The sequence below is a fragment of the Protopterus annectens genome, chromosome 7.part0 (genome assembly GCF_019279795.1).
Source record: "Protopterus annectens isolate FY-2018-M chromosome 7.part0, PAN1.0, whole genome shotgun sequence".
NCBI lineage: Eukaryota > Metazoa > Chordata > Ceratodontiformes > Protopteridae > Protopterus > Protopterus annectens.
The window spans coordinates 354,111,122-354,135,968 of NC_056739.1; the positions used below are offsets into that span (position 1 = coordinate 354,111,122).

At 39.9% G+C, this 24,847-nt stretch overlaps 1 long non-coding RNA gene across 1 annotated transcript in view; it reads left to right on the top strand.

Moving 5' to 3' along the window:
* Positions 1 to 19,752, top strand: part of LOC122806465 — a 156,875-nt gene extending 137,123 nt beyond the window's left edge. The window contains exon 4 of the long non-coding RNA XR_006365510.1: positions 19,636 to 19,752. This is a non-coding gene — a long non-coding RNA (uncharacterized LOC122806465). The remainder of the gene's footprint in view (positions 1 to 19,635) is intronic.
* Positions 19,753 to 24,847: the final 5,095 nt, after the last annotated feature.

The window sequence follows — 24,847 nt, forward strand, 5'->3', positions numbered from 1 at the left end:
ATGTCTAGACAATTCAAATCCTGTATCCCAGTTAAAAAAAATCATTTCCTTTGTTACACTCATTTGCTAGCCAAGCATTCCTGACAGAGTACTCTGTAGGGAATTTTTAAAGTCTGCCAGCTCATTACACTCCGAAAGCATATGCTCAAAACTACCTCCTTCTTCCTCATCACACCTCCAAAATTTGCCATCCACCTGAGGAAAAATTCTTTGGAGTCTGCTTGTGGTATAAAAGTACCTGTGTAAACATTTTCAAATAAAAATCCTAAACTTTGTTGCATATTTGGGAGCCATCCACATGTCCTTCCATGATTTCTTTGTAAATTGTATATCTAATCTCTCTTCCAAATCTTTCCCTACTTCTTCTGATTGATTTTTATAGTTACTGTGCAATATTTTAAATGCCCTGCTAATTATTCTTTTTTTTAACAACAGCTTCAGTTCTAGATTCAACTAAAAACTCATATGTTGCAGGTCTTTCACATAGGATGTTCCAGTCTCTTTCTCTTTGCCTATACTCTGATATAAATCCCTGATAAGGAAGGCAGTCTCTAGCCTGCAGTCCAAATATCTTCTTGGCTTCTTCTCATTCTGTTACCTTTTCCTCTATAATTATTTGTTCCTGATACCTTAGTTCATTTGCCAGCTTCCTCCAGTAATTTCCAAACCCCTCTTGCCTATTCTCTGTAACCCTAATTGCAGTCATCTCTATCTGTAGAATCTCTTTTCTGTATTCCCATGCTGGCTTATATCTTAGAATACTTATTTCTTAGAATACTTCCTGCTATGAATATACTATTTTGTATGACTGTCATTCTCTTTAAGGATCTGCACCAAAACCCCATTCTCTCCTTATTTCTTGAATTTCTCCCGCTTCATCATCTCTTTCTACTTTGAATTGTACTTTTCTGATTGTGTTATGCATAAGAGCCTTAACTTAGCTCTAAAATATCCCTTTAAATCAGATAATCCTAAACTGCCTTGTTCTATTGGAAAGCTCAACTTATTCTTCTTGACTCTTGTCCTCTTCTCCTCCCAGATAAAATCCTTCAATTCTTTATTAACTAGTATCCAGAATTTTTTCTCTGGTTGATAAAAATTTGCCTGACCTGTGTATAAAACTAAAGGACCTAAACATATTTTATAGTTTTTATCTTGCTATCCAAATCCATAGGCAAGAGCTTCTTCCAGTCTCTCAGTTTTTATATTATCTCTTGTTTGGTCTCTTCTCACACATCCTTAGCCGCCATAATGGAATCCTTTTTAACCCATACATTGAAATACTTCATTTTATCATGTCTCCATTAGTATGGGTATTGTGACCCAATTCATGTGTGGACACATAGTTTACAGCTATAGCCTTTGTTTTGTCGACATTCATTTTTATATCCCAAAAAACTTGGAACTGGGTCAGAATGTTCTGCAACACTGAGATGTCCTTTTCTTGTTTTCACAGGTGCAAAATAATATTATCTGCAAATAAAGTAAACTTTTATTACAATACCAATTGTACCCTTGAATTTCTGAGTTCCTTATTTTCTTTGCCAATGGTTCTAAATAAATCCCTGCCTGGTTCCTCTGTTCAGACACAACTTATCAGAGAGGAACCCTTCCACTTTGATTTATGCCTCTGATTCCTCATAAATACTCCTAATTAACCTTTTGATTGTATCAGGGAATATAAAGCCTTCCATTGTCCTACTCAAAAAATCCCAGCTTACTCTGTCAAATGCTTTCTCTGCATCATGACCCACCATGAACAGTGGCATTTTCACTTACATCATTGTTCTGCTAATGTTGTCCAATGTTTGCCTCTCCTCCACAAAACCACATTGATCCATATCTATCAATTTTGTTAATACTTTTTCTATTCTCTTAGCTGTTATAGACATAAACACTTTGAAATATTAGTTTAAAATTGAAATGGGCCTATATGAAACTGGATCTGATAGGACTTTACTGTCTTTAGGTATTACAGCCACCACCACAGCTTTCTTCCAGGATGCTGGTGTTTCCCCTCCTTTTAAAATACTGTTCTAGAACTTTATCACTTTCTTCCCTCCTAACTTCCAAACTTCCACTGGAATACCATCTCTTCCTGGAGACTTGCCTGGAGATTGGTTGTATAGCACCATTTTATCTCATTTCCTCCTATCGTAAATGTAAATTGCTCAGCCTCATCTTCCTTAACCTTGTTTTTTCTTGATTTCCCCATTTCTCTGTTTTATACACATTTTCATAAAATTTCCAAAATATCTGTAATCCTTCTAGAGGATCTGTGGATATTTTTCTTGTTGCAGGTTTCCTAAGTTTTGTAACTACCTTTTTTACTTTCTGTTGCCCAAGTTGTGACAAAAAGTTCTTGTGCTCAAAAGTTATTATCAAAAATAATTGCTTAACAAAAATCTTTCTAAACTCATGCATATTATCTAGGTACTCCCTTATTTTCTGTTTAGTACCCTGCAGATGCACCTCTTCTTGTTCTGCGAGATTCCCCTTATTCTGCAATACTTTAACTTTTGTCACCTCCTCTAAATAATTGTTGTTACCTTTTAACCAAAACACTTTTAATTTTATGTCTACCCTATTTTAAACTACACTTTCATTTTATCCCACTCACTAGCTATAACATCTGGAGTACTTTCTATCTTCCATAATAACTCCCAAGTAATTTCCACTACCCATTCCTTGAACTCTTCTCTTTTTAAGACGTAGGTGGGAAAGCAACAGTGTCTCATTTTTACTTCATCGCCCTATATTTTTATCTTGCTATTATTGGAGTATGATATGAAATAGTAATTTGATGTGTGTCAAAGTTCTCAATTAAATGCACATGTTCCTGTGAAATATAACTTCTGTCTAGTCTAGTCCAGTTATTGTACCTTGGAGAATAATATGTAAATTCTCTCTGAATTCTGACTACTGAATTCATGTCTTTCATACCAAATATTGTCATAAATTTCTTCAGAAATCCACCATCTTTTGTTATATTTTCCCTTCTAAGCCACTCAAATACATTCTCATAGTTTCAGCAACAAAAAATATCAGATCCTAGACTCTCCGCTCAAGAACTCCTTAAATTTTAATATCAACTTTAAGTGCGATAACAATAAAAATACCATTGGTATTGTTATTGTTATCGCACTTAAAGTTGATATTAAAATTTAAGGAGTTCTTGAGCGGAGAGTCTAGGATCTGATATTTTTTGTTGCTGAATTTGTCGGAACACTTTCTTGGTTTGTCTTACATTCTCATAGTTGCAAATCAAAATTTAGACCCCACATATAAGTAATACTCCCTGCTGAAAGCTGTTTTTTTTTCTCACAGCATTTTCTTAAGCTTCATAATTGCAGTTTCAGGCAAAATATAAATACATGCTAGTGTAATCGTCATCTCTTGCCAGTAGCCCCTTCCTACAGCAAATCTACCATTATTATCTTTTTTTTTACCTCTGTTCTATCACTATTGGAGTTCATCCAACAATTAATATAAATAAAACTCTTTTCATTTTTCTCTGATATTCTACTGAATATCCATCCTGAAATCCTTTCTTTATCAAATCTGCATGCTCTTTTCTTTCAAAATGTGTCTCCTGTAGTGTTGCTATTTGCACTCTGCATTTCTTAATATAATTACTTATGCTTTCCTTGTTGTCTTTATCTGTGAGACCATTCGCATTCCAAAATAATATGGAATGTGTCACCATTATGATAAGAGACCAGTCTTACCACCTATTATATATGAAAGTTTTTTTAAATGTTTATTTCTAACTTTTGTGATACATGCACCCAGTAATGTTTGGCAGGTTGATTGTTTATTATTTTTTTTCCCTTTTCATCTCCATTGGATCCTATGTCACATTTTACAAGACTCTTTGTTTTAATGAAAACCCTCAAGGGAAAAAAAAAACTCACACCAGAACACCCCATGAACCTGTTAACTTAATACAAACACACAAAACTATGTGCATCTTCAAATGGTGAATTTTAACTCTCCTAATAGGAACAATTCACCCAAATACACAGCTGCAAACACAGACTTTATCTAACATAAAGTTGAGGTTATCCATACTAAGATGCACGTTACTACCTGTGCTCCGACCTACACTAACTGGTGTCTGTTATTTTTATCTTTATTCCTGTCCCTGATGTGAAGAATAACTTGTATGGTTTCAGTAGGCATTGACTTTTAGCCTTAAAGAAATCAATGCTTGCTTTTTATTTCTATATAATCATCTTGTCTCCATGGAAACCTAAGAAAAAATGTAGCCCTCAACTGCAGTCTTCTAAAGTCATGTTGAAACATTCATTGCTAAAGGAAAACTTTTGATTACATTCAGTGTTCTCTTATTTACTTGTTTCGATTTAAAACTTGTTATTGGATTAAGCCAAGGGTCTTAATTCAGAAATTTACCTATGCAGAAGTAAGAAAAACATATCAGCTGTACATATATTATGATCTGTGTACTTTTGCATCCCATTCCCCACCTCAACAACTCAGGTTTACAGCCTATTAACTTAAAATTGTTCACTATTTTTCATGCTGCTGGTCTTCTTCCTGTTCATTTCCATCTCCCAGCTCCAGACTCTGGTCCAACTCCAAACTGCTTCTGATTTTTCAAGTCATCTCATGTGCTTTTCTCTGTCTCTCAAGCATTTTCCTTTGGAACATCGGGAATGGTTTTATTGGCAAAGTCTCTCCATGTGCTTTATTTTCAGTAGAATGAGATGCAGAGTTCCCTTCTGCTTGATGGCTCACTTTTTGTTGGACAAACTTTTGTATTTCCTCCTTAACCTGTTCTGCATCAAAAAAGACTTTGATCCTCCAGAAGAATATTCTGAAGATAGCTGGATATAACTGCTTGAATCTCACAACTGCCTCTTGACATTCCCTGGTTGCTGGAATAAATTTGTTTCTCTTCTGCCTGGTGAACAATGAATAATAATTTTCCACAAACACTCTACTCTCTCCAACTTTTAATACTTTGCCCTTCTGCCACAGTTTTGTCAGGATCGACTCTTTCTTCTGATAGGATTTCATGTTTATTAATACAGATCTTGGCTGCTTTCTCGTGGCCAAGTTTGGAGCATACATATGATGTGCCCTTTCAATTAGCAAATCCTGATGTGGAACATCATTCCAGTTGCTTACTTGTGCCTTCATAAAGTCAATACAGTCTGTTACTTCTAGTTTCTCTGGTACTGCAGAAAATCTCACATTTTCCCTATATGCTCTGTCTTCTAATTCTATCATTTTTTGAAACATCCATTTTTGATCAGTCTCATACTTTGCCACCTTTTTCTTCATTTTGATCTCTGATTTTTGCAGTTTTATTACTTCAGTTGAATATCTGTTTAAAGCATCTTCCATTTTCTCCAGCTTTTTGTTATATGAATTAACATATTATTTCAGTCTTTCATTTATTTTAATCATCTCTGTCCACATCTGACTTATTTTTTCCTTTAGATTACTGGAAACCATGTCTTGCACCAAAGCTGGAACTTAAACTGCTTTTTGCTGAACAGCTGCTGGATTCTTACCAGTCAGTATTTTCTCTTCACATTTTCTGGTTGATTTTCTTTCAGGCTCTCTTAGTTTCTTCTTTACTGGCATCCAGACAGTGTACTTACTAACCACTAGTTGAATTTACTAATAGAGAGAGAGTTCCCGGCCCTTGTCTTTCAGTTTCATTTTCCACACTGGGAGAGCTGAAGTTAAGCTGTTGATGAGTGTGCAGTCATATTGGACAGTCAGTAGTTACACAACTGTTGGCCTAATGTGTATAGTACTGAAGAGATTACTGTGCATTTTAACACACATGGATGGCTTCATATTTATATGTGGATGTGACAGATCTTAAACTATTTGGCAATATGGATGTAATGTGATATCTTAAAAATACATGCCAAATATACCTTCTGTGCTGTCCCCCCAACCCTTTGCTCACTCTCTCTCTCTCTTTTTTTATTAAATTGACATTTGGACCATAATTCCAGCTGCAACATGAATGACCATCAGTGTGGGGAGCTTGGTAGGTCATACGGCATTGGAACAACATCCATCTACATGTGGATGCAACTGCACCACCGCAGGCAGCAGAAACACCTACCACTTCTGGGTCATAACCTGGCAGTGTTGCCTCCTCCATTCCTGTGCTGTGTGGTCCAGCTGCATCAGGTATCTCTACCCCGAGGCCTGGTGCACTGGTATCCACCAAGAAGAGTGCCAGTAGAGGTGGTGATTATGTCATCTATCAAGAGCTAACAGGGCTGGCAGAAGATATAATGGAAAGGGGTCTTGGTGCCTGCATTGGCAGAATAGAAAAAGGCCTGCATCGAATAGCTAAATTGATGCCCCTTCTGGCACTGCCTCAGGTGTCTGGGATAGGAGACAGTGATGACAATTGTGAGGGTGATGGCTAAATTCTCATTGTTCTTATGCTGTATGAGAATGCACCTCTGAAGTCCTCTACCTTTCTGCAGTCATGATGTCTCCCAACCTCCTGTGTCCATCACCATCTGTGTATGTCTTATATACTGTATCTGCCTCTATCTCCCCTTCCCTATCTGCCCCCTTATCCCTAGCTACTTTTCCCATCACTCTTCTCTCTCTCAAAAAAAAAAATTAAAATGGGTACCTGTCCCACAAAACAAAAAAAACAAAAAAAAAGAAAACATAGCTCCACTTCATGTGTGTGTGTGTGTGTGTGTGTGTGTGTGTGTGTGTGTGTGTGTGTGTGTGTGTGTGTGTAAGACACACCTGATTTGGACCAATTGCCAAACACCATTATTAAGCTGTTGTCACCAACCGCTGATGTGGTAACTATCCAAATTCTTCGTATTATTTGTACAGATGCACAGTTAACTTGTGATAAAGTGGATACCAATGGTGCTCTTCCACCATCATCTTGCACATTCCTTTATGCTTCTGCCAGTCTACTACCCTCTGCTTGCCCCCCACTTTCACCACTATTCTGTCATCCCCTTTTAACATGATTAATCTGGTCAAAAATAGGTTCACATACTGCAGATGGCCCGAATGGTCCATAAAACAAACCCTTTTATTTCTGTCTTCAATATTTTTCCACCTGTAAATGTAAGAGATCTTGACAAAGGCAAAAGTACTGGGTGGACAAGTGATCAAAAATAGGGACAGATTATAATAATTTATCCTATACACACAGGAAGTTGCCATAATAAAAGATGTAGCATTGGCGTGTATTTGCCAAAGGATATAAAAGAGTGAGACACAGATATATGTTAGTATGTACTGATTTCAGTCCTCAGTGATTTGCTAGAACAACATGGATTGTATGAGGAACACAACAATAGTAAGAGTTAAACATCTGGACAGTCTCCAAATATGTAGACAGTGAAGAGGTATGTTCCTGCATTATCCAAATTATGAAAACTTTACTATAATAATCATGCCAGATGTTTAAATGATGGCACAGAATACATTACCACATCACATACATGTAAAATGTCTCAAAATCTGAAATACCTATATGCCTGTACACCTTATTTCCATCATGCTTGGCATGGAGCAACAAAGACCACTGGTATTTCACACTCTAAATTTAAAACTTCAGAGCATAGTTACATAGGCACCACTGCAATACCAGGCTACAACTCTTACCACACTTTTCGGCCACCAAACCAGGACCGAAACACTAAAGGTGGAGGAGTGTCAATATTCACCAAGGATATTCACACCACCAGGCTAGTTGGCCAACACAATGTGTCTGAAATTCTCCAAGTGCAACTAACACTAGGTAAGATTCTCACTACACCTTTCTAAACATACTGGAAAATATTAAGATAGAACCAAACACCCTAATACTGGGTGATTTTAACTACCCTGCCATTAACTGGGAAAACTACTCATGTCCCAACACCTTTGCGCAACGGTTCTTGGAATTCATAAATTCCAATGCCCTGGATCAACTAATCCATAGTCCCACCAGGGGCTCCAATATCCTAGACCTGGTCATTACCAACATGGGAAATCAATGCTCCATACCTATGGTCACCCCCTCATTAGTCAGGTCTGACCATAAGCTAATCACCCTTAACATCCACATCCCACCCCCACCCCCCAGTAAAGAAACCACCATAAAAAACCTCTCCAAAGCCAACTTCATGCTACTCAAGTCAGAAGTGACAAACTTCATGACACCCATGCAGACGGGAACTGAATGTTCAACTGCTGAATCCTACACTAAGGCACTGTACGAGCACATCCACTCATGCATGAATTGTGCCATCCCAAATAGAACCAAAATGCTCTCATCCAAAAAAGGAAGCCAATCTGGTGGTCCCCTGCCATAAAAACTTTACAACAAAAGGAAGAAACTTTTGCAGAAAAGAGGAAAATACCAGGATACAAAAAACTCCCTTACTAGCCTCAGTAAGAAACTGAGATGCCTCATAAAATCCTCCAAAGCTAGTTACGAAAATAAAATTGCCAAAGATTCCAAAGATAACCACAAAGCATTCTATAACTATGTCAAGAATCTAAATGGCAATGCTCAGATCTGCTCTGAGCTAAAACAGAATGGCATTAAATATACTGATCCAAAGGATATTGCCAATATCCTGGCAGATCGATTCAGTGCCAACTTCACCCCCCTCTCACCCCCTAAATGGCCCATCTCAATACCGGAAGATTGCTAAATTCCAGTAATAACGGCCACACAGGTACAAAACGCACTCTCCAAAGCCAAGAATACAGCATCCATGGGACCAGATGACATCCCGGGCTGTGTACTACATGAACTACAATATGAACTGGCACCAGACCTCCCAACCGTCCCGAATTCTCCGTATTTTACTGAATTTTGGGGTCCAAATGATGGGGTGCCACGATTCCCAAATGACACCCCATCATTTCCGATTTTTTCCAATTATTTTTTCATTTGCGCGCTGTTTTGGCTGACGTCATCATGTGCGCGATGACCTCAGCACCGTCAGCGCTACCAACCTATCGGAATAGCTCTGCATACACTTCCAGCTGGGCTGTTCAAATGCTGCAAGTGGCGGGAGCAGTTATTTTGTTTAGAAGTCTTCTTTTTAGTGCTGGAACTTGGAAGCATTTATTTATAGCTGTTTCGTTCGTACAGCAATAGATGATGTTTGTGCAAAATTTTTAATTTCAGTCCACCCAGCACCTACCAACTACCCACAGAATTTAATGGGCTTCAGCCAGTGAGGTAAGGAACCAACAAAATGTTTTAACGGACCGACCCAGCTGATCAGAGAGTGAGTGGAGTGGACGAGTGGTTTATTAACTCTGCGCCGACTCATGTAGTGTGTAATGTGTGTATTATTAACGTATGTAAGCTGTAGGCAGCAGCCAGCAGTCGCGGATATTTAACTTTAGCTTAGCACGCATTATTTCATTTGTAGAATGTACGAAGGTTGTCTTCCTTATTATGACCCTTTGTAGGGGTCGAAGGGGCATCTCCGTGTCTAAATCTTCACTTCAACTTTATAATGTCCTCGACTGTGCTGCATCCTTGTTTTGCCCTATCTCACTTAAATTGTTAGATTTTCTGGGAATTCACTGAAGATTACAGGTATTAGAGCGTACTTATTCTTATGCAGAAAATATATGGTGATGTAAAACTTTTTGTTCCATTAATTTCTTAACTGAATTAAAATAAAGCTTCACGCGTATCTAAGACAAGCATTTGTACTGACCCAGGAGAAACCGGGGCTGCATTTATGACCACAACTTACAAACGGTACAATGAACTAGCAGGCAGCATCTGAACAGCTCGCTAGTAATGTATGTGTGTTGTGTTGTAAGCAGACGTTAAATAACTTCCTCTATGCTTTGCCCACTAAGGCACTAAGAGTAAGACTATGTTATGTTTGCAGCAGGTGCAGCTCGCAGTCATATTCCCTTGTATTGCTCTGAGTTTGAAAGCAAAAAGTATATTTAATCCATCACATATGCGTTTAGTTAGTAGCACATTGGTAATGGTGTCTTCCATTCAGTCAGTGAGTGCTGTAATTTCTGCATCGCAGTATTTTACGAATGAGCAGTCCATAGTGTTTTCTTACTTTGTTTTGTTAGGTCATCTTATAGGCATACGCTGATCTACTCAAGGGAAAACAAATTGCAGTTTGGCACCATGGTGCATTCAGTGGTGCAGCCTAACAGTAAGGTTCTCTGGTTTGATTCGGGTTAGGTTGCCAGTGCCACTGCCTTGTCCATTCCTCCCTGCATTTGTGTGGGTTTCCTCCAATTTCTTCCTACATAACGAAGACATTTCTCCCTGGGCATCTGCTGAAAAATTGATTTGTTGAATTTTTTTCCAAGTTGGACTTTAGCGGTAAACAAATGTTAAATAAATAAAATTAAATTGAAGTGATGTGGTATTCACAGTGGCTATATGGTATTGAATTTAAGGGAAACGTGCAAAGTTAATTGCTCCACATATGCTTGATTATATCGCTCTTGGAATGTTTTTGCTTAAATTGTTTTTCATTCTGTTTCCTTCTAGCAGACTGTTAATGTATTGTTCTGCTGACTGCATACTTCTAATATGATCTGGGATTTTTAGGGAAATTCTTATCACACTGATTCCTGTAATACAGAAGTATCAGTTCTCACTAGTTTGAGTCTTCAAATGATTGTATGTACTGTTGCTATGAGAAGTCAGCACAGCAGTGAAAATGATGCTGCTCCTTTCCCTATTGCAATATTACTAGCTTAACTTTTTTCTTTTTAATGTAACATAGCATAGGCAATTTATTCCTCAAGGGCAAGTTGAAAAGGCACTTTATTTGTAGATAAAATAATGAAATATAAAGTTGTTTGCTAGCAACAACCTCTTCATTAGTTACAAATCTCTTTAATGTGGAATTATTTAGATGTATTTTACTTCTGCAGAGATTGTGCATATTTACTGATGCTCATGGAGTAGACTTATGATGGAAATGTTGAGATTTGGGCATTTTTGTCATTATTGGTTCATGCATTTTGTTTCATTGCTTACTGGAAAAAAATGTTCAAAATTTAAAATGTGCTCGAACAAGTGTGCTGTTGCTGCATTATACAAGGAATATAATTTAACAGTCAGGAAGGTGTATCTAAGAACACATCCATGTTTTGTGTGCAAGGAGCCTATGATTTGAACAGACCAAAGGTAATCTTTATCCGCCACTGGCCAGATGCATTTTCTTTGAATGTGGGTTTCAGTGCTGTTTCAATGAATGTGAGTTTCAGGGGCAGAACAGTTTTAATGCTAAGTCTATTTTCATTGTGACTTGAGACTGTATTGCTTTGTTTAGAAGATGTATTTGTGTTTGCGTTATAAAATGTAAAATAAAAGTTTTAAGTGCAATCCAAATCACTGTAGATGTAAAGCGGTATGCGCATTAGTGTTTATGGCAAATAGGGTGAAGTAGCCAAGTAATGGGACAATGGAATGGCTGCATGGGGGACTCTGGGGCCATATTTTGGTTGTCTGTTCCGTCTGCGTTTGAAAGTTTATATCCCACAATTCCAATGGAGTGGGCGGGATTACATAATTATGTATGCAAATGTATGTTAATAAGTGTACCTATTTGTACCTATTTTTATGGGCCTTTGTCCAGATTTTTGATGTTTCCAGGTTGAGAGGTATGACTGGCACCTCACCTAAGTGTCATGTTTAATCATAGCCTCAACTCAGGTTTCATGCCCACTGAGTGGCGCAGAGCTACAGTTATCCCAATCCACAAGGGGGGATCCACCTTAGATCCCGGTAACTACCGTCCCATCAGTCTGACAAGCCTTATCTGCAAGGCCATGGAGCGCATTATCATGGAACTTATAAACAAAGACATTGGCAACCTTCAAACAATGGACCCCACCCAGTTTGGGTTTGTGAAGGGCTGATCTTGTCTCCTGAACCTGATTGACTTCTTTGAATCAGTCTCCAGAGCTATGGACAAGGGTAAGGTGGTCCACACAGCCTATCTAGACCTTGCCAAGGCCTTTGACACCATCCCCCACTCTGGAATCATAGATAAACTTACTAAGTTGGGCATTAATCCCTATGTCACCCAATGGGTTGCTAAATGGCTTACTGATAGAACCCACACTGTAAAAGTAGCTGACTCCAAATCCAGCTCCAGACAAGTGAAAAGTGGAGTACCTCAGGGTTCTGTCCTGGGGCCACTCTTGTTTGGCATCTACTTCTCTGAAGTACAGGTCAACACTAAGGGACTCTGGCTAACAAAGTTTGCAGATGACTGCAAACTGGGAACCATTATTGAATCCCCAAATGATGTGGATACTCTACAAAAGGGCCTTACAGAAACAGATGCTTGGTGCCAGAGCCATGGGCTCAAGCTCAGTGCCAAGAAATGTATTGTTATCCCTTTAGGAAAAAACATGTATCCATGAATTACCATATAGCTGGCAGTACACTAAACACAGAAAGTGTGATAAGAGACTTAGGGACACAGGTGGACAGTGGTCTCACCTTCGATAACCACATCGCCACAACAGTCAGGAAATCCTTCTATGTGGCACACCTCATCACGAAGGGCTTTTCATCCAGAAAAAAGGAGGTCATTGTCCCACTGTACTCATCCCTTATTAGACCCATTATAGAATACAACGCCCCATTTGGTATGTACCTCTCAAGACATCTGCAACAACTGGAAAGGCCTCAGAAATACCTCACTAAAAGAATCACAGGCCTAAAGCAGATGCCCTACGCTGACCGCCTTAAAAAACTCCAGCTATACTCTGTCGCATATCGTCTACTCAGAGGCGATCTCTGCTTAACATACAAGGCCATGTCCAACCCAGAGGTGTTGGACATGCTACACTTAAAGAAATCCCAATCCCTCAGAGCTACATGCTCCAGGGATCTAAACCTTGTCATCACAATAAACAAAACATGCTGGAGGGATAGGTTCCTGACCCAGAGACTCCCCAGACTTTGGAATAGATTGCCCATACATGTCAAGCAGAGTGCCTCTTTGGGCCTCTTCTAGAGGAACCTTGACGATTGGATGGGAGAAATGAAATTCACCCCAGGGATCATGTCAGTTGCCCTGCTAGACGGGGGTCCAGGAAAGTAAATAATGTGTGAAGAAATAGCCAGGGAATTGTTATGGCTAGGCTTGTATAGGCCCTAGGGCTGATAGCCTAGTACCAACCTATGAACCTATGAACCTATAGGTGCTAATACTTTACCATCAGTTACGCAAATGTGCTTGCCAACAGTACACTTCAGATAGAGATTTTGATAGGAAGGAAGTAATTTGACTGGCATTTATTGCTTGTCTGTAATTTGTTTACTTATTGCAGTCAGGATAAGAGGAATTCACTGTGATGCCATCTATGTATTACATAATATAAATGATGGTTGCACTGAAACTCATAATCCTTCTGTGTTCCAGTGAAGTGGGGCCACTGGACACACACTTGCTAAGTAGAATTAATGACTGAAATTGTCTATTTTTGGCTTGTTTGGCTTGTAGGTATCTTGCACAATGTACACACATCAAATAGTCTACCCAGTGATCCACACACCACATCAAGATTGTCATACAATGATCTTGGGATGAACAGTCAGGAACACAGGTGTGTCACTCCACTGCTTGACAACTGTATCAGCTACTATATAAATGGTCACTACACCTTAATGTAAAACACATACATCTCATTCACTATACAGCAATGTCCATGCCTGAAGTGTTGTTACACTTATTGCTGAAGTACATAGAAATTTGTGTCAACACATTGCTGTCCTTAGTTCCTGTCAAAACACATTACCCATTCAACTCCAACATATGTAATGTACACTACAACAATATGCTGTCTGACACTTGTAATAAGTTTTCTCCTGTGGTGTCTGCAGTTGATACAATGCTCTCTAGACTGAGGATGTATGAAGGAGTTCTAATCCAGTTATGACTAACTAGTGTGTGTGTGTGACTCTAGTACCAGGTAGGTCTGCTTTAACCAATAGATTTGGTGTACAGAATTCCACTCAGGAGAAGCATTTACATAGGGAGATGAATCCCACAGCTATTCCATTCCCTTTTAGCACAAACATATGCTTTCCAACACAATAATGGTGTCATCCCTTAAATGTGTTCTAGTAAGACAGCAACTGTGGCATAAGCAGATAATTCACAGTTCTCTAGATTGTCGACTTAGGAAGGGGTTCAAACCTGATAATGACTAACTAGTGTGTGTGTGTGTGTGTGTTTGTGTATGTGTTTGTGTGTGTGTGTGCGTGTGTGCGTGTGTGTGTGTGTGTGTGTGTGTGTGTGTGTGTGTGTGTGTGTGTGTGTGTGTGTGTGTGTGTGTGTATATGTGTATGTATGAGACTGTAGTGCTATGTAGGACTTGGATGTCCAACAGATCTGGTGAGTGTACTTCCCCTCAGTGGAAACATTTACACTACTCTCTTTTAAGGTCATTGGCCTTGCCACATGATAAGGTCTTTCCTTCAGTTTTCTGGATTCTGGACCTAGATAGGTAGGGGGTTAAACCTAACAATGACTAACATGTATGTGTACAGTTGTAGTGCTAGATAGGGCTGACAGATCTGATCTGTGCTCTTCTCCTCAGTGGAAGCATTTACACTGGGAAAGTGTTCCCACAACTAGTTCTGTCTCTTTTAAGGCCAACATTTGCCTTGCCACACAATGACAAGGATATACCGTTAAATATGTTCTGACTCACAGTTGCATGAAAACTTCCCTTGTGGCATAAGAAGGTAATACATAGTTCTCTGGATTGTAGATTTAGAGAGTTAGGAGTTCAAACATGCCAATGACCAACAGAGATAGTGTGTTCACTTCCCTTTAGTGGGAACATTCACGCAAGAAAAGGTTTCCACAACTACTTCAAAGTCTTTTAAGGTCAACATTTGCCTTGCCACACAATGATGAGGTCATCCCATTAAATATGTTCTGACTCAGAGTTTCATGAAAACTTCCTTTGTGGCATAAGAAGGTAATACATAGTTCTCTGGATTGTAGATTTAGAGAGTTAGGGTTCAAACAAGCCAATGACCAATAGAAATGGTGTGTTCACTTCCCTTTAGTGGGAACATTCACGTAAGAAGAGGGTTCCCACAATGACTTCAAACTCTTTTAAGTTCAATATTTGCCTTGCCACACAACGATGAGGTCATCCCATTAAATATGTTCTGACTCACAGTTGCACTCAGACTTCTCCTGTGGCATAAGTGCATAATACATAACTCTCTAAATTGTGGACTTAGATAGATAGGGGTTCAAACCTGGCAATGACTAGCAGGTCTGTGTGTGTGTGTGTGTGTGTGTGTGTATGTATGTGTGTGTGTGTGTGTGTGTGTGTGTGTGTGTGTGTGTGTGTGTGTGTGTGTGTGTGTGTGTGAGAGAGAGACTCTAGTGCTAGGTAGTTGTAGAATATCCAGTGTATCTGATGTGAACACTTCCTCTCAGTAGAAACATTTACATAAGAGAGGGCTCCTCAACTACTTCAAGCTCTATGAAGGCTGACATTTGCCTTGACACACAAGGATGGTATCAGCACTTCAAATATGGTCTGCCAAACAGTTGTACTCAGACTACTGTTGTGGCAGGAGCACATAAGACACAGTTTTCTACATTGTGGACTTATATAGGCAGGGATTCAAATATGGCAATGACGTGCATATGACTATAATGTAACTATAACTGGCATATCCAGCATATCTGGTGTGTGCACTTCCCCTATATGGAAACATTTACAAAGGGAGAGGGCTCCCACAACTATTTCACTCTTTTTTAAGGTCATTTGTCTTGCCACACAATGATAAGGTCATCCTTCAAATATGTTTTGTCTCAGAGTTGTTCTCAGAAATCTTCTGTGGTGTGAGCAGCTAATATACAGTTCTCTACAATATGAACTTACATAGGCAGGGGCTCATATCTGACAATGTATAGAACAAAAGTGTTAGACAGGATTGCAATACCCAACAGGTGATAATATGGTTGATTCAAACTTGTGACAACACTGCCATTGCCTAAAGGATTTTGATCCCTCAACACATTTTATGGGATATATCAGCATTCCAAAACAATGCTTAATTCAGACTTTGAAGGGTGTGCTTTCTGACACTTATAACAGATGTGATCTGGATAAATCTACACTGGGTAAACATTAACATGGTTATATCATTTTGAGAACTCAATAATATTTTATATGACCCATACTGCTTTGAGCACATCATTGAGGTCATCATTTAAAGTGTATGCTTTCCGACAACTTTAATAATGATTTCGTCTGTGGCATCAGCAGTTAATGTGCAGCTCTGTATTTGGACATAGACAGGGGTTTAAATCAGGTAATGGCATTGTGAAAGACAATAGTGATAGACAACACTAGTGTACTCAAGCGATAGTGATATACAAAATACACTACTCTGAACGCCAACAGGGATGAAGGTTCTTGAGCTACAGAAGGCATATTAGGAGTGGCTTAACCATTGCAAAAGACTGCTGATGTAATCTCTTCAAGTGTGTGCTTCATGAGATGTCAGCTACATTGCTTTCTGTGGCATTATTGGTTGATATACATCTCTCTGAACTACAAACCCAGGTAAGCAGGTGTTCACATTTTCAAGGTGTTAACTACAAAGTATATAACAGACTTTTAACATACAGGAGTGGCTGGTCAAAAGATATCGATGATGAAAACTTTATGTAATGTAAACATTTACAATTGAGGAGTGACATTCAAACTTTTGTAATCCTTTTAATGGGAGCCTTATACATTCAAACAAAATGCTCAGGTTATCGCTACAAGTGTGTGTTGTCTGAAAAGTGTGATATGAAGTCTTGTATTCAGTTGCACAGGTCAAGAATAGCTCGACCTACATTGCAGATGTTCTAATCCCATGGTATACAATTTCCATTATTTTCTTCACATTACAATATTTACAGGCAAACGTGGCTTATTCAACAGATCTTGATGTGTGTCATGCTACATAGTGGTCAGAAAGTATCTTTGTTATGATAATTTGTAATGGCTGTGGGATGGGTAGGTGATGTTCATCCAGTAATTGTTCTTTTTTCTTATGAGCATACCCTGAATAATGCTGTATTCCATTGCTCAGCTGTTAGCAGAAAGCATGATTAGTTATGGAACAAGTATTGTCAGTTATTTTATAGCAAAAACTTCAAATAATTTGCCTCCAGCAGCATGGTTCTGTCTACAGCTACCCAATGGAGGTAGCAGCCAATGCAAGGAGGACAGCAACAATGTAGTAGGCCACAGAATGCAGGAGGACACAATCAACAGTTGCTTTTTACAGTTCACTTACTGGTAGGAGGTAATATTTCACCTCTCTATGAGGTATTTTGCATGTTGTGATCCAGGTGTTGTGGATGTATTATGCAATGCTTATTTAGAAAGCACACCTCTCAACAGTCAAGATTTTCATAAAATGTCCAGATTTTTGCCTTATATTTTTGTTCTATTTTTTCATAAAATTGTGGTTTTCTGGCAAGTCAGTGGCAAATCATTGAGGACTGAAGTCAGAAAATAATGACAGGCAATGGAATTTCAGACCTTATATCCTTCAGAAAATTCATGCTGATGCAATGCCTGTTATTCTATCAACTTTTTAAGTTTGTAAGACCAATATTTAAAAAGTGTCCCTATTTTTGTGCCTTTGTCCCCCATTATAGTGTCTATGGCCAGATTTCTTTGCTCTGAAAGGTTGAGAGTTATGTTAGGAGGATATTTTTATATAAGACATAATACACTGCCTTTAGATGTGTACTTTAATCAAACTGTATTAACCTGTGTTTGGGTGCCAGTAGCAGGAACTACACATGTAAGCCACAATTTATTTACACTCCCATCACATATATAATACAGTGGTACAGTGTATGAAGCATTTGTCATTACATGATACTGACATCAGGCACAATTTTGTTGTGATTACTTCTCCTAGGTGCCAATTATTGTGAGTGGTGTTTCTTTCACACATACCTAATCATGTCCATAGGCATTCATGGACACTCTTACACACACAACTCTGATGGCAGTGGACTGCCCCCAAGTGACATGAATCTTACAGGATTTCCATCTTTGTATTTTTTGTATTTCTCATGGCATGTCCCACATCTCCACTGTAATTCCATCTCATCTGTTGTATTATACAGTTGTACCAATGCATTGCAGTATAATCTTCACATAATATGCTGTTGGAAGTGACAGTTGTATTTCTGTGTCAGGCCTTGTGGCTTGCCCACAAGACTGATTTGTGACTGATTTACTATCCCATTTCCTTCCCTTCTCAACATGCATAGTGCTGCCACAGCTGTTGTTATTGTTTCCAGGAGAAGTTCTTGTAGGGAATTATGTCCAGTGGTGGTGCCCCTTATTTTTCTCCATTGCACTACAATTTTATCTGTGGTAGCTCCCAATTATCCCTGCATTGTTAATTCAGTACATATAAAGGCAGGGTAGGTGTACACTTGTGTTACCTACATGTCTGTTTAGACATCCTAGTTGATTCATTTTCAACATTTATACTGCCCCTGTGGTCTATGTCCCACTATATGTGATAATTCCACTAAATCTCACACATGTCCACTACCTGCACTGAATGGAATGCCTTTCTGTACAAGGTTTCCTTGTCCACTGTTATCATAACTCTCTGTCCCTGAATTTGATGAGAATTTTAGCTCTGTACCTCTTAATCCCATGTATGAATGGGTGACCTTTGGAGAAAGGTTATGGATTTTAAATAAGTAAATCATGACATTAATTAGAGATGTACAATTCTTTCAGATCTGAGAAAATAGCTAACACTTTGGTGTCTCTCATTCTGTTAACATCTAGACTTATTACACTAAAATTTTACAAAAGTGTTCCTGATTGTCTATGATTATTTCTGGATTTGTCATTCATTCAGGTTAGTTTTTTCCCTGATTCAGTTCAGAGCACTGACTAATTAGGCTTTCCCTACCTTTTTGATGTATGCCAATTTGCCCCTGCTTAGTATAATGCTGTGAACACATAGTCACTTACTGACGTTAACTCTGTTTATATTAGGAGCTGAAGCCCTGTTACACCTCAGCATGGCTGCTATCCTGTGTTCTCACCATGAGCAGGTGCTGCTCAGTGCTTAGGCTTGTTTGGAGTCTTGCATATTCGATGAGCAATGCTGTTCATGACACAAAGACAGATGATCATGTTAACTTCTATGCAATGTGTACACACTTGTTAATGCATCCCCAGGACAAAGTGCAAGCATCTTAGATATGAAGAAGAGATTTTGGATGATAAAACAGAAGTTCGCTTTTCTCTTGAGGATTGAATTAACATGATTAGATTTGATTATTATGCCATTTATTATGAAGTACATGTTCCTGCCTGACAGGACCTTTTTGTATTTGTTTTGATTCATTTATTTGCCTCTTGGCACTTTACTGCCATAACTGTTTATCACAGCATAACATTATATTTTCTATTATGAATTATGCAAGCCTATTTGATGGCACATTTATGTTTTTATCAATTCTAGTGATTTATGTTTCCAATATCCGCATATTTGTACTCTTTATGTATAAGTTCACACTGTATCAACTAAAGTTGTGAATTTTTTTACTTAGTTAATATATTGTTCTTTTGCATTAGGTAACCATATTATGTCGATGTGAAACTTTTCTCCCTGGTCATCCTATGAAGATGGGATATTATCCCGTTTGGACTTTCCTGGTAAACAAATGTCTAATAAATAAAAAATAAATAATACATTTTGCTTTTGACATGTTTTCTATACCTACAATTCATCACTGCTTGTATTACATATAAATTCCTTCTGTGACGTATAGGTTGCTGAATATTGCAATTAGGTGAAAATTATTGTTGCTTTTTATGCTCATAGATTCATAGGTTTAAAGGTGTGTATTAGGTTAATGGCCCTGGAGCCTTTACAAGCCTAGCCCATAGGATTACCCTTATATCGTGCCGCCGGACATTAGTTCCCAGTGCCTCTGTCAAGTAGAGCCACTGGAGTGATCCCTGAGGTGAATTTTCTATTTCCCATGCACTCATCAAAATTTCTGTTGAAGAGGCCCAGTGAGGTGCTCTGTTTGACATGTATGGGAAGTCTATTCCATAGCATCAGCAGTCTCTGGGTTATGAACCTGTACCTCTAGCACATTCTGTTGATTGTGGTAATGAGGCTGAGGTCTCTGGAGCATGTGGTGTGGAGGGATTGGGATTTTCTTTAGATGTAGCATTTCTAACAGAGCTGGGTCAGACATGGCTTTGTAAGTCAAGCAGAGATCACCTCTAAGTAGAAGATACGAGAAAGAGAATAGTTGGAGTTTTTTTGAGTCTGTCCATATAGGGCAAGTGTTTAAAGCCTAGGATCCTCTTTGTGAGGTACTTCTGCAGCCTCTCCAGTTGTTGCCGGTGTCTAGTGAGGTACATGCTAAACGGGGCATTGTACTCGATGACTGGCCTAATGAGGGAAGAGGAGAGGGAGACAATGACCTCTTTCTTCCTGGATGCAAAACCCTTAGTAATGAGATGTGCCATGTAAAAGGACTTTCTGACCACAGTGGCAATGTGGTGGTCAAAAGAGAGGTTGCTGTCAACCTGTGTTCCCAGATCTCTTATAACCCCTTCTGTGTTCAATGGACTACCATCGATGTGGCAATTCATGAGAACCGGGGTTTTCCCAAAGGGGATGATGACACATTTTTTGGCACTGAGCTTAAGGCCATGGTTTTGACACAAGTCGTTGGTCTCAGTGAGGCCTTTCTGTAGGATGTCAAAATCACTTGGGGAGTTAATAATAGCTTCCAACTTGCGATTGTCTGTGAACTTTGTCAGCCAGAGTCCCTTCATGTTGTCCTGGACCTCAGAGAAGTAGATGCCAAACAGGAGAGGACCCAGGACTGAACTCTGTGGGACTCCACTCATGACTGGTTGGCAGTCTGACTTGGAGTCAACTACTTTCACACTGTGGGTTCTATCTGTGAGCCAGTTTGCAACCCCACCTAGTGATATAGGGGTTGATGCCTAGCTTAGTGAGTTTTTCTATGATTCCTGAGTGGGGAATGGTATCAAAGGCCTTGGCCAGATCAAGGTAGGCTGTATGAACCACCCTGCCTTCATTCACAACTCTGGTGACTGACTCAAAGAAGTTGACCAAGTTGAGCAGGCATGATCTACCCTTCACAAAACCAAACTGTGTGAGATCCAGAGTTTGAAGATTCCCTATATCCTTGTTTATTAGGTCCATGATGATGATGATGCACTCCATAGCTTTGCATATCAGACTCGTCAGGCTAATGGGGAGATAGTTCCCAGGGTCTGTAGTCACTCCTCCTTTGTGGAGAGGGATGACTGTAACAGTGTGCCATTCGGTAGGGACAACCCCTGAGATGAGGCTGTGATTGAACAGGGCACACAGGTGAGGTGCCAGTTCACTCTGTAGTTCATGTAGAACATAGGTTCATAGGTTCATAGGTAGGTACTAGGCTATCGGCCCAAGGGCATAAGTAAGCCTAGTCAACAAAGTTCCCTGGCTTACACCACCCAAAAAAGTTAATTTCCTGTGCCTTTGTTGAGAAGAGCCACAGAAGTGATTTCCGGGGTGTATTTCCTATTTCCCATCCACTCATCAAGACTTTTCTTGAAGAGTGCTAATGAGGAACTTTGCTTGACATAGATGGGTAGCTTGTTCAAGTGTATAGGAAGTCTCTGGGACAGGACTCTATCCCTTCAGCATGTCCTGTTTATTGTGGTGACAATGTTTAGGTCCCTAGAGTGTGTAGCCCAGAGGGATTGGGATTTCTTTAGGTGTAGCATGTCCAACTGCTCTGGGTTTAACATAGCTTTATATGTTAGGCAGAGATCTCCTCAGAGTAGGCGATATGCTACAGAGTAAAGCTGGAATTTTTTGAGACCGTCAGTGTAAGGCATCTGTTTGAGGCCAATAATCCTCTTTGTGAGGTACTTCTGTGACCTTTCCAGCTGCTGCAGATGTCTTGTGAGGTACATTCCAAAAGGGGCGTTGTACTCTATAATGGGTCTAATGAGTGCCGAGTAGAGGGGAACAATGATCTCTTTTTTCCTGGATGAAAACCCTTTTGTGATGAGGTGTGCCACATAGAAAGATTTCCTGACTACTGTGGCGATATGATTATCAGAGGAGAGACTACTGTTCACCTGGGTCCCAAGGTCTCTTATCATACATTCGGCATTAAGTAGACTGCTGTTTATGTGGTAGTTCATGGGTACAGAGTTTTTACCAAAGGGGATGACAATGCACTTTTTGGAATTGAGCTTGAGGCCATGGCTCTGACAGCAGGCATCTGTCTCAGTGAGGCCCTTCTGTAGGATGTCCACATCATTTGGGGACTCGACTATGGCTCCTAGTTTGCAGTCATCTGTGAACTTTGTTAGCCAGAGGCCTTCTGTGTTAGCCTGTACTTCAGAGAAGTAGATACCAAACAGGAGAGGTTCCATGACTGAACCCTGTGATACTCCACTTGTCACTGGTTTGGAGTCAGATTTGGAGTCTGCAACTTTTACAGTGTGGATTCTGTCAGTGAGCCAGTTGGCAACCAATCTTGTGAAGTAGAGATTTATATGTATTATAGTGAGTTTAGCTATAATTCCAGAATGGGGGATGGTGTTGAAAGCGTTGGCAAGGTCAAGATAGGCTGTGTGAACCACCTTACCCTCGTCTATGGTTTTGGTGACTGCCTCAAAGAAGTCGATCAGGTTCAGAAGGCAAACCCGGACTGGGTGGGGTCCAGAGTTTGGAGGTTACCAATGTCTTAGTTTATGAGTTCAATGATGATACGTTCCATGGCCTTGGAGACCAGGCTTGTCAGGTTAATAGGGTGATAGTTCCCAGGATCAGTGGTGGCTCCACCTTTGTGGAGTGGGATAACTGTTGCTGTGCACTATTCAGTGGACACAAAGCCTGACGTGAGACTATGATTCAACATTGTGCTTAGGTGGAGAGCCAGTTTGTTCTGAAGTTCATGTAAAATGCAGCCTGAGATATTGTCAGGTCCCATGGATGCTGTGTTTTTGGTTTTAGAGAGTGCAGCTTTTACCTGCATAGATGTGGTTACAGGGACTCTGCATTCTTCCTGTATAGATATGGGCCCTTTAGGGATATTATCAGGTTCCATAGAAGCTGTATTCTTGGCCTTGCATAGTGCTGTTTTAACCTGTGAAGCAGTAATACTGGGTGCCTGGCAGTCGACTGGTATGATTATTGGTTCTTTGGGGGGGGTAGGGGTTAAGTTTGCACTGAATCTCTCAGCCAGTATACTGGCAATATCTGTTGGCTCAGTATAGGAGGTACCATTGTGCAGTAACTCAGACCAAATCTGGATATTGCCATGGAGATTCTTTACATAACTATAGAAGGCCTTGCGGTTGTCTTTACTATCTGCTGCAATTCTGTTTTCATAGCTAGCTTTAGAGGATTTGATGAGGGATCTCAATTTTTTGTTGAGGCTGATAAGGGAGTTTTTCCAGTCTTGGGACTTCACCTTATTCCGCATCAGTTTTCCTCCTTCTGTTGTTAACTTTGTTTACGGCAGGGGATCACCAGATTGGCTTCCTTTTTTTGGAGGATAGTGTTTTGGTTCTATTGGGTATGGTGAGATCCATGCATTTGTGCACGTGTTCGTACAGTGCATTGGTGTATGATTTGGTGGTCATGCAACTATTCTCCATTTGCATGGGTTCCGTGAAGTTAGACACCTCTGTTTTTAGGACCCCAAAGTTAGCTTTGGAGAAGTTTGTCATGGTGGTTACCTTTGTGGGGTGGGGTGGGGTGGTGGGAGGGATGTGGATTTCCAAGGTGATTAGTTTGTGGTCGGATCTAACCAGAGAGGAGTTGACTATTGGTGTAGTGCAACAGTCGCCCATGTTAATAATGACCAGGTCAAGGATGTTTCTACCTCTAGTGGGGGTAAGAACGAGCTGGTCCAGGGCAATGGAATTAATGAATTCTAGGAAACGTTGGGCAAGTGTATTGGTACATGAGTGGTTTTTCCAGTTAATGGAGGGTTAGTTGAAGTCACCCAGTATGAGAGTGTTAGGTTGGACCCTAATATTCTCCAGGGTGATTAGGAGCGTGGAGTGTAAGTCTTGGGACGTGGTTGGGGACCTATAGCACACTGTAACCTGAATCATTGTCTTACCCAATGTTAGCTGCACCTGAAGTATCGCTAATGCGTTATGCTGGGCTACCAGTCTGGAGGTGTGTGCATCTGTTATGAATATGGAAACACCACAACCATTGGAGCTTCGGTCTAAGTTCTGGGGCCGAAAGGTGTGGAATGAGTTATAGCCTGGTAGCGCAGGGGTGCTTTCTGCTGCCTTGAACCAAGTCTCTGTTACAGCACAAATGTCGATGTTCTCCATTTTAAGGAGTGCTTTAAGCGAGTGCATTTTGAGATTTAGACTTCTAGCATTGAGCAGCATGGCCCTCAGATTGCATTTGTTTGTAGCTGTTATGGTGGCAAGAGCCTTGGCCAGTATCTGGAAGCCCAGGCGTGACAGATGCAGGACCTCTATGGCAAAGCATCGAGGTCTGTCAGTCTTGTCATCCCAGGCAGACAAATACTAGATCCCCTTAGAATGACACCAGAAACTTAGCCAATTGTTGAAATCAATCATTTTCTGCTTGCACCGTGGTATAATTCTGGGTGATGGCAAGATGCTGCTCAGGGCTAGGGTCATACCCACCTGGGCTACATAATCCGAGAGCTCCTCCATTTCTCTATTCATATAGTCCAGGGAGGTACGTCTCAGGTCATTCACACCCACATGTACAATGACAGTCATATTTGTACCTGTTGTTGAG